General features: G+C 45.6%; 1 pseudogene; it reads right to left on the bottom strand.

The window, feature by feature from the left end:
- Positions 1 to 2,634: 2,634 nt before the first annotated feature.
- LOC114092161 (eukaryotic translation initiation factor 3 subunit H-like) lies at positions 2,635 to 3,946 on the bottom strand (annotated as a pseudogene).
- Between the last annotated feature and the right edge of the window lie 5,583 nt (positions 3,947 to 9,529).

Raw genomic sequence — 9,529 nt, 5'->3', positions numbered from 1 at the left:
TCTAATGTATGAAATATGATATGTCAAGAGCTTTGTAATGTTTTGAACAACCAATAAAAATAAATTAAATTTAAAAAAAAAAAAGAATTGAGGAATCTTCACGCTCTGAGTCAAAAGCTGTGTGGCCGCATTGCTAAGGTGTGACTCAGACCCAAACTCAGCTCTGAAGCCCCACTTGGATTATTCCCTCCTTTGGCCCCAGCCAGGGTTTCCATCATCTCTCCCTGGAGTTGATAGGTCGCGCCTCTTTGTGAGCGAGGAAGGAGCTAAGAGGCCTAATGCTCAGTCTCATGCAGCCTTGAAGGGGCTCTGTACTTGATTGGCTCATCCTTAGGGGAGGGAGGCTGATGTGAAAGAATGTCTTTCTAGGAATCTAACTCCTATGGAGAATGACTGGGATAGCATCAAACTTCAACAAGCTGTGTCTGTGGTCCAGATTGATAATCTGAAAACCGGTATCTCTAAGTACATCAAAAGTCTCCCCGGTATATAAATGTATATATATTAAGGGAAAGGAAGAAACCATCAGCCAGTAGAAGCATCCTGGATATTCTACCCCAAGCCCTGGCTGCATATTTACAAGAGGCCCCTGTGATTGGAAGTTAGAAGCAGAGGAGGTGTTGCACCAGGCAGGTTTTGAGGCACAAAGAGGCAAGTTCACCTACACCAAGGGGCAGGCAGAGAAAGAAGAGCCAGGAAGGTGGGAAAGAATCTAGGCAGGGAGTATCCATGGAAGCAGAGGGAAGAAAGGTCTTCAAGGAGAAGAAAGGCACAGGGTCAGAGACGGCCACAAGACACAGAAGAAAGCACCAAGAGGACTTCACTGGAGTTAGAATCAGGGAAGTCATCAGTGACTGTGGCCACTGCAATGTTCACTGACAGATGACAATGTGTCCTTGTCTCTCTCCACTCTGCAAACTGCATTGCCTCCTGTTTAGGGCACAGGGGCCCGACTAAGCCTTGCATTCAAATCCCAACTCCACTATGCACTGGCTGGATGACCCTTGGGACATTACTGAATCTCTTGGTGCCTCAGTTTGCTCATCTGCAATTGTGGAAATGATGGCAAGATCTAGCTGGCTGGGCTATTGTGAGGATTAAGTGAATCAATATGTGTAAAGCCTTGTGATCAGGACATGTTCTCCCCAGGCTGCTAAAGCCAATGACTATAAAACAGAGGTTCTGGGCTGGCCATTGCTGCCCATGCAGACCTTGATGAGGCCACCTCTAAAATTCTATCCAGTCCTGGATTTGGCCATATGGATCTCAAATTGTGAAAAGTCACAGTAATTATACTGTGGGCTTAGTTCTACAGAAGGAAAACTCCAAGGACTCGCTTGCCTTCTGCCATCAACCTGAGCTATATTTATAAGTCTCAGCTGGGCAGTGGCCCATGCCTGTAATCCCAATGGCTGGGGAAGCTGAGACAGGAGGATCATGAGTTCAAAACCAGCCTCAGCAAAAGTGAGGCTCTAAGCAACTCAGTGAAACCCTGTCTCTAAATAAAATACAAAATAGGGCTGGGGATTTGGCTCAATAGTTTAGTGCCCCTGAGTTCAATCCCCAGTAACCTCCCCACCCCAAAAAATTTATATACATATATATAAGTCTCCTCCCATCTGAGAATTATGGAGCACTTTATTAGCACCAAGGATTTCATTATCCCTAATTTTAAGAAAAGACAAACTGAGACCTATAAAGACAAAGATACTTGACTCAGATCCACAGTTGAGCAAGTTCTTACTGCTGCCACTGAGCATGGTCACTTTGACATTGACGACCATGTTATCAGATACCAAAGGGGTCCACTGCTGAGGGAAGGAAAACAGGAAAAGTAGAATATAGGACCCCAGAACAAGTTGGCCCGCAGCAATGATGGGACGTCTCTGGGTTCAGCCCTGGGCCTGGAAGGAAGGTGGAGGTCAACTACAAGAAAATAGTATCTAACCCCAGATAGGATACAACATTGGATAGAGGAAATAAATACAGAAATATGTCCCATCTGTCATAAAACAAGGGAAACACCAAAACCCAACATGATTGGTGACTGTCAGGCTTTGCATTTTCTTTTTCAAGATTTTGGGTTCTTCTTTTATTATTACTGGCTAGAAAGACATTACATCTAAAAACAGCAAGGAATCCTCTGTACTTCTCAATATGCAATTATGAATTCTTGCCCTAGTGTAATGCTACTCCTTTTCTGGAAACTTCAGTTTTTTAGTTTTTTGTTGTTTGTTTGTTTGTTTGTTTGTTTTGAGACAGGGTCCTGCTAAGTTGCTTAGGGCCTCACTAAGTTACTGAGGCTGGCTTTGAACTTGCAATTCTCCTATCTCAGCTTCCTGAGCCACTGGGATTACAGGCGACCACTGGGTTTACCCAGGTTCTTCAAGAACACAATTAGGTGGTGCCCAGCTAGTTGTTGTATTCTTTTTTTGGTACAAGGACTTGAACTCAGTAGCACTCCATCACTGAGGCACATCCCCAGCCCTATTTTGTATTTCATTTAAAGACAGGGTCTCACTGAATTGCTTAGCACCTTGCTTTTGCTGAGGCTGGCTTTGAACTCGCGATCCTCCTGCCTCAGCCTCCAAGCCTCTAGGATTACAGGCTACAGGCGTGCACCACCACACCCAGCTAGTTGTTATATTCTTGGAGAGCCTGAACCATGAAGAGTTTGCCTAAGTTTTGGGCGGTGAACTTCATCCTGAGAACTTGAGAGTGAGTCATAATGTCCTCCAAGTTGTAAAATGATCTGGAATACTGCGATGAGCTGCAAATCCATCCTGGTAGGGGTCTGGGGTGGCTTAAGGATTTTGGACAGGTCTTCCTCAGGGAGTGGGTTCTCCTGTACTCTGATGTTACATATTCTCCTGCTGGTGATGCTGCTGATACTGATGTTTCTGATGCTGCTACTCACTGGCATTCCTCATGTGTGTGTTATATTTGGCTAGTCTGGCCTCATCTCAGCCACTCTGTCCATCAGCAACTGTATGTTCTTCCCCAAATGATTGCTACTAGTAAGGCTGAGCAATTCACACGTATCTTCAACAGTTGACTTTTTCTCAAGCTCCCACATTAGAAAATAGATCAGATATGAATTTTTAATTACAGTAAGTACTTCTTCAAACATGTGCTCAAAGGTGATATTTGCCTTTTCCAATGCTTCAGGAGGAAAATCCTTCTCTTTACAAACTTCCATCAGTTTAGGAGTCAGTCTGTATGCCTTTAGTGAGAGAGACCCTTTGGGGAGATTTTATAGGATTATAAATGAAAACAACAGATTCTTCAACAGCATGTTGGTAACTCAACTGAGAATCCGGAAACTCCAAGGTGAGGAATGAATAATAGTACATGAACTAGTGCCAGCCCAGGTGAAGATGATCAATGTTTACATGACAAAGGATCCACATCTTTTCCATCTGATACTGTCTATAATCCCAGAAGCTGAGGTAGGAGGATCACAAAATCAAAGCCAACCTCAGCAACTCAAAATAAAAAGTAAAAATGGCTGGGGATGTAGCTCACTTGTAGAATGTCCCTGGATTCAATTCCCAGTACTTCATCGAAATCAGCAGCATCCTCAGTGTGCTGGGGGAAAGGAAAGCAGTTGGTAGTTTCAGTCTGATCTTCTGTAACCAAGCTCAAAAGCACTCCTTGAACAACCGCAGTTCCTTGACCTTCTTCTTGACAATATTTGATTATCTTTTTTTTCTCTTTCCACATTTTATTGGTGCATTATAGTTGTACATAATGATGGGATTTTGTTACATATTCATACATGCACACAATAGTGTTAGGTTAACTTTAATACCACCGAGCCATCTATCTGTACTTGCTTCTCAGCTGAATCCCCAGGGCTGCCTTTGCCTTTGCCTTTCCATATCACACCAGCCACGGAGCTGGAAGAGGGAGCAGTAGAGACAGTGCCTTCCTTGTGGGATGCCATGTTTCCAGCCCCACAGGAAAAAAAGACTGCTTGGGATCTTTTTTTTTTTTTTTTTTTGGTGGGGGTTGAACGTACCAGGGATTGAACTCAGGAGCACTTAATCACTGAGCCACGTCCTCAGCACTATATTGTATTTTATTTAGAGACAGGGTCTCACTAAGTTGTTTAGTACCTTACTGTAGCTGAGGCTGGCTTTGAACTCATGATCCTCCTGCCTCAGCCTCCTGAGCCACTGGGATTCCAGGCATGTGCGCTGTACTCAGCTTGCTTTGGATCTTAAATGTTCCCCAAAGACCCAAATGCTAAAGGCTTTGTAGCCAATCTGTAGCATTTTGGGAGGTGGTGGAACTTTTAGGAGGTGGAGCCTAGTGAAAGGAAGTTAGATCACTGGGGGCTTGCCCTGCAAGAGGATCCTGGGACCCTGGCCCTGTCCTTCTCTTTCTTTTTCTGTTTCCTGGTGGCCATGAAGTGAATAGGCCTCCTCCCCCATATGTTCCCCTCACGATGTTCTTTGTCTCCTCAGGCCCAAGCTACAGGGCCAAGTGACCATGGACTGAAGCCTCTGAAATCATGAGCCCAAACAAACCTTTCCTCCTTATCAGTTGATAATCTCAGGAAAGCTGACTAACTGTCATCTGCAAAGAGCAGAATGGGTGGTGGCTGCCCCCAGCCCCTCCTGCCCCCTCACTGACCCCTCAACCCCTTCTCTGCAACCTCCATATTCTGCCTCCAGTCCATCCACTAAACAACTAGTGGTTAACTCAGCACAGACTTCCTGCCCCAGGGACAGCACTGTGTTTTCAATATCCCTCCCTGGTAACAATGACTGATCAAGAAAAGGAATGAACTGGATGAAGTAACAAAGAGATCTGGTAGAGCCATGCTTCTCAAAATGTGTTTCCCAAATCACAATTTAACAAGCCCCATGTTCCTGGCACTTGCTGAAGGCTGCTGAGCAGCACAGGGTCACCCATTTCTGCCACAGCTAGTGTGTTGGAGGAAATTACACACTGACCATGGAGACTGCAGACTCAGGTGGGCTGAGTGGCAGATGGCCACCTTGGCCTTGAGCATATATCTGGACAATTCTAGAACTTCTACATGGGAGGGACTTGGAGATGGAAAATACATGAATGGTAGATGGAGTTGGTGGGGTGGCTTTGGGACTTGTAGCTAGTTTTGCTTAGTAGGCATCTTCTTCTGACTTAGAAACTGTTTGTTTAGGGGATTTGGTGATGTTAGTAGTAGAAATTACTTGGCGAGGGCAACACCTCTTCGACACACTATTATGCTGACATTTGAGTTCATCATTTCCCATGGAAGGGAGATAAGTAAACGTCTTTACACTTTCTCCCTACATCAGGGAGTGTGGAAATAAGAAGGTTTGCTGGCACACCTCAAGGACTCACTTGTGTGCCCTTAGAAGAAAAGTGTCAACGCTAATGATGACAACAATGATAACACTGAAGATTGTGCAGTTCCACAAACAATTCTGCAAACATTTTGAGTTGACATTCTTTTTTTTTTTAAGAGAGAGAGAGAGAGAGAGAGGGAGAATTTTTTAATATTTATTTTTTAGTTTTCAGCAGACATAACATCTTTATTTGTATGTGGTGCTGAGGATCGAACCTAGCGCCGCAAGCGCAATACCGCTTGAGCCACATCCCCAGCCCTTGAGTTGACATTCTTAACCCCTCTGTGAACTCTGCAAAGAAGATGGCATTTCCTTTGCTGGTATTTGAAAATAGCAAGAAACCCCAGAAATACAAGATACAATTTATCACTAGCAAAGTCCTTGTTAGTGTTGTTAGTCACTCATAGCACCCCCAATGCTATGAAAATCCTGCCAGAGAATATTTGCTGGGTGAAGGGCAGCAGCTGGGCTCTGGCCTCTTGGCAAGGGTGGGATATAATGCCCTGGGCTCCAGCAGATGGGAAACACAGACAAAGGGCCCAGGAAACTGGTCTGCTTAAAGCTTTCCATCTAGAGTTTTCCTCTCACCTTCTGTGCCCTGCATTTCCAATGTTTTGCAACACCAGGGAGAAGCCTATCCTATCTCCTCTTCAGCCCTTGGGATCCCTCCAGAAGCCCCCTCTCTGCTTATTGGTGTTTAAGAGGCCAATATCACACCTCCCAGTCATAAAGAACGAATAAACCCTATAACTACTCTAAATGAAAAAGAAATTTCCTTGCAAGCACAACTGGGGTAGGGGATGTTTTGTTTTGTTGATTTGTTTTTCTAGTGGTGTTGGGGGGCCGTCAAACCCAGGGCTTCACACATGCTAGGCAAGCCCTCTACCACCAGTCCAAAACTATTTTTTATGACACTGTGGAATTCCTGTTCTCTCTGATCTTTGGATTCAGATCACAGACCTGAAACAGGGAGGGGAGGAAAGCCCAGGATTTCCTCAGTCTCCACTGGCCATTCCCTTTGTCCTCCTGAGCTGGAAGGGGAGAGACCCTGGGGACTGCAGTCTAGGCTTTCAGAGCCAGGCTCATTGTACCTTATGTTAGCTGCCACTCCCCAAGGCTTCCGTTTTTTCATCCCCCAAATGAGGAGATAAGATCTCCTTTGACCAGCTGTGAAGATTAAGTTTGCCAGTGTGTGTCCAGAGGTGCTTGTCCTAAAGTGGAACCTTCGATTAGTATCTCCTGGGCCTGCAGATTGTGCCTCTGATATATCCAGGCCCAAGGAGTTAGTATAGTCTTCACATTCCCTCTGAGATTCATACTCTGCCTCTCTCTCTCTCTCTCTCTCTCTGGCCAGGGTCCAGACTCTGGTGGTTTTGGATACTCCCAGCTGCTTCTGACTCCCCCACTGCCCTTAGGGCTGGATGACTCACTCCAGGACGGTTTTCCACTGAGGGTGTGTGTGTCCACCTTCACCTGTGTGTGCCTGTGAAAGGGATCATGTGGTCAGAGAAAGAGGAGACTTGGCCAGCTCTGTGAGATCATATCATGGGAGAGGCTTGGGAGCATAAAGAACAGTGTATACTCAGGTTAAAAATGGCCCTTATCCAGATGGTGAGGGCAATAATCATTGTGTGTGTTTCCAAACCGATTGCAGTGGCTGCAGACAGCCCAAGACATTAGGGAGTGGAGTCCTTTGCACAGTTGCCTAGAAGCTGGCAAGGTCAGCTACCAGGACTGCACCAGGGAGGGTACTATGTCCGCTGGGGAAGAGGAAGTTCAGGGTGAGTCAGGAAGCTCTTCTGCCCTAGGCTGTGCGAAGCTTCTGAGTTGACTAAAGGATGGGTCTAGTCTACCCAGTGATTTATTGCTAAAAGCCCTTGGGAGGGGACTATTCCCAGCTGTCTGAGAGGAGGCTCTTCCTTCAGAGTTAAGCAGTCCTTAAAGAAATCAATGGGAGAAGTCTGCCACACGGGGCAAGTGGACAAGCTTTCTCCCAAAAACCCAGAGCCCAGAGGAATCAGGGTGGGGCCAATAGAAATCAGACAGTGGAACAAATTAACAGCCTCTAGTCTAGGGCTGTCTCTTTTTTCTGTTCTCAGTTGTGATGATTTCATAAGTCCTTGTGCCAGAAACCTGTGAGCTAGCAATGATTGCCTGTGTCCCATCTCATCCAAGGGTACAGATGATGGAGCCTGGTGGCAGACAGCGTACCCCTCTGTCAGGCAGCATGCCGAGACTTACTAGCTGGAGGATGTCAACAGAAACAAACCTAGACTTAGGAGAGTTTCATTAGAGAGACGATTGCAGTGGAGAAAACATTCCAGCTCAGGAATTTACAGCATCTTAAAATCAAACAGAAAAAAAAGCAAAGAATTTTCTTTTGTATGGCAAAGGAGAAGCAAACAGAGATAAGCAGAATCTTTGGAGGGGAAGCTAGACAAACATGGGAAAATGACCACTGGGGCCAAACAGGAAAAAGTGTTCAGCCAATTCCCAAGAGAGCTTCAAGTAGGAGGGGGCATGCTGTACCTTTTGTATGAAGGCTCAGACTTGGGACAAGCAGAGTTCAGGGACCTGAAGGAAAGAGAGATACCTGAGTAAAGTCTGGTGGAGTAAAGCAGAGGTTAAGCCACAGGCCACTATGGATGCTTAGTTAAAGACAAGAATAGATAGGAACAGAGGGTTAATATTGGTATAGATAATTTTTTAAAGGTAAAATCATTACTCTCATATAGATATAAGATGAACACTCTCATGTAGCTATAAAATGATATATCTTTCATATAGATATAAAATGAACATTTAACACAATTAAATGAAGCAACTAGACAGATGCTTTAACTGGTTCAAAGAAGAAGTTAAAGAGGCACATATTTATATGGAGTAAAAGATATTGAAATGAATGTGCAAATAGACAAAAACTGGCTACTCCACAGGAGGGTAAAACAGTCTCTCCACTGGATAGAATTCATTTGCATATCTATAGAAAAAAATGATTTTTCATTGCTACAGTTACCTATACCTCAGAGCTACAAAATAACTCAAAATCAACGGGAGGCTGGAACCAGCTACCCTGGAAGGAGGTTCTAAACTAGAATTTCTGAGCCTCAGGGTTAGTGACATTCCAGATCATGGCATTCTTTTTTTAAAAGAGTGGTCCTGAACATTGTCAGATGTTTAGCAGCATCCCAGACTTCTACCCAACAGAGGCCAAATGTCCCCTGGAGTGGAATGGAGGGCAGTTGAGAATCACTGCTCTCAACAATGTGTGGTTTTCCACTGAAACACAAATTTTTCTACTTGCATAGGAGACACATGTGAGGGTGTCTTGTGTGCAAGCTGCAAATCAGATACTATCTCTCCAGAAGATTGTTACAGTGGCCACAGACACAGATACTCCTACTATCCTCAAGCTCCCCCAACATGAACACCATTAATTCTCCCAGTACAATCTAAGTTTCAGATGAACAGACTATTATTATAGGTATGCCCTGTGCAATGTTTGGAAGATATACATACCCAAAACATATTTCTCATTTACTTGAAATTCAAATTCAGCAAGGAGTACTGGTATTTTGTTTGCCAGATCGCATAACCCTACCTGTGATCAAATAGCTGACCAGTGATTACAATAGGCCTTGGTGGCTTAGAATCCCTGTTCTGCCTGTGACTAGTGCCACGCTAGGTCTAGTCATTTAGCCTCCTTGAGGCCCAGTATTCTCTGTAAACTGGGGGACAGCAGCAGCACCTTCTTGGCAGAATTGCTGGGAATTTAAACAAACCAACATAAGCAGAGCTGGCAGAGCCCTTAGGACAAGTGGCCCCGAGTGGTGGTAGCTAGTTTCGTCTCTGACTTCGCTCCCGGGTCCTCTGCTGACTCACCAGTGTTTCCTGGAGAGTCATTGCTGGGGTTCGCCCAACTTTCCTCCCTGTGAAGTTGGAAGTTAACAATCGGGTTTGGTTTCCAGCCCCAACCTTTGCACCCCTACACGCAAGTGCCTAGTGCCCAAGGCCACGCCATCCCGGGAGTGGTCCGCAGGTGGCAGCACCGGCCCCGCCGCCAGCCCGCTGTCCGGCCAGCGCTCTGCAGGCCCGGATCTGGCCGCGTACCCGGCCGGGCGCCGAGCAGGCCGGGAGCAGCGGAGGCCACACCCCGCGGGACCAGGCGC

The sequence above is a fragment of the Marmota flaviventris genome, chromosome 12, assembly GCF_047511675.1.
Source record: "Marmota flaviventris isolate mMarFla1 chromosome 12, mMarFla1.hap1, whole genome shotgun sequence".
NCBI lineage: Eukaryota > Metazoa > Chordata > Mammalia > Rodentia > Sciuridae > Marmota > Marmota flaviventris.
The sequence above is the reverse complement of the archived record's forward strand: the minus strand, read 5'-3'. Positions and strand labels throughout refer to the sequence as shown.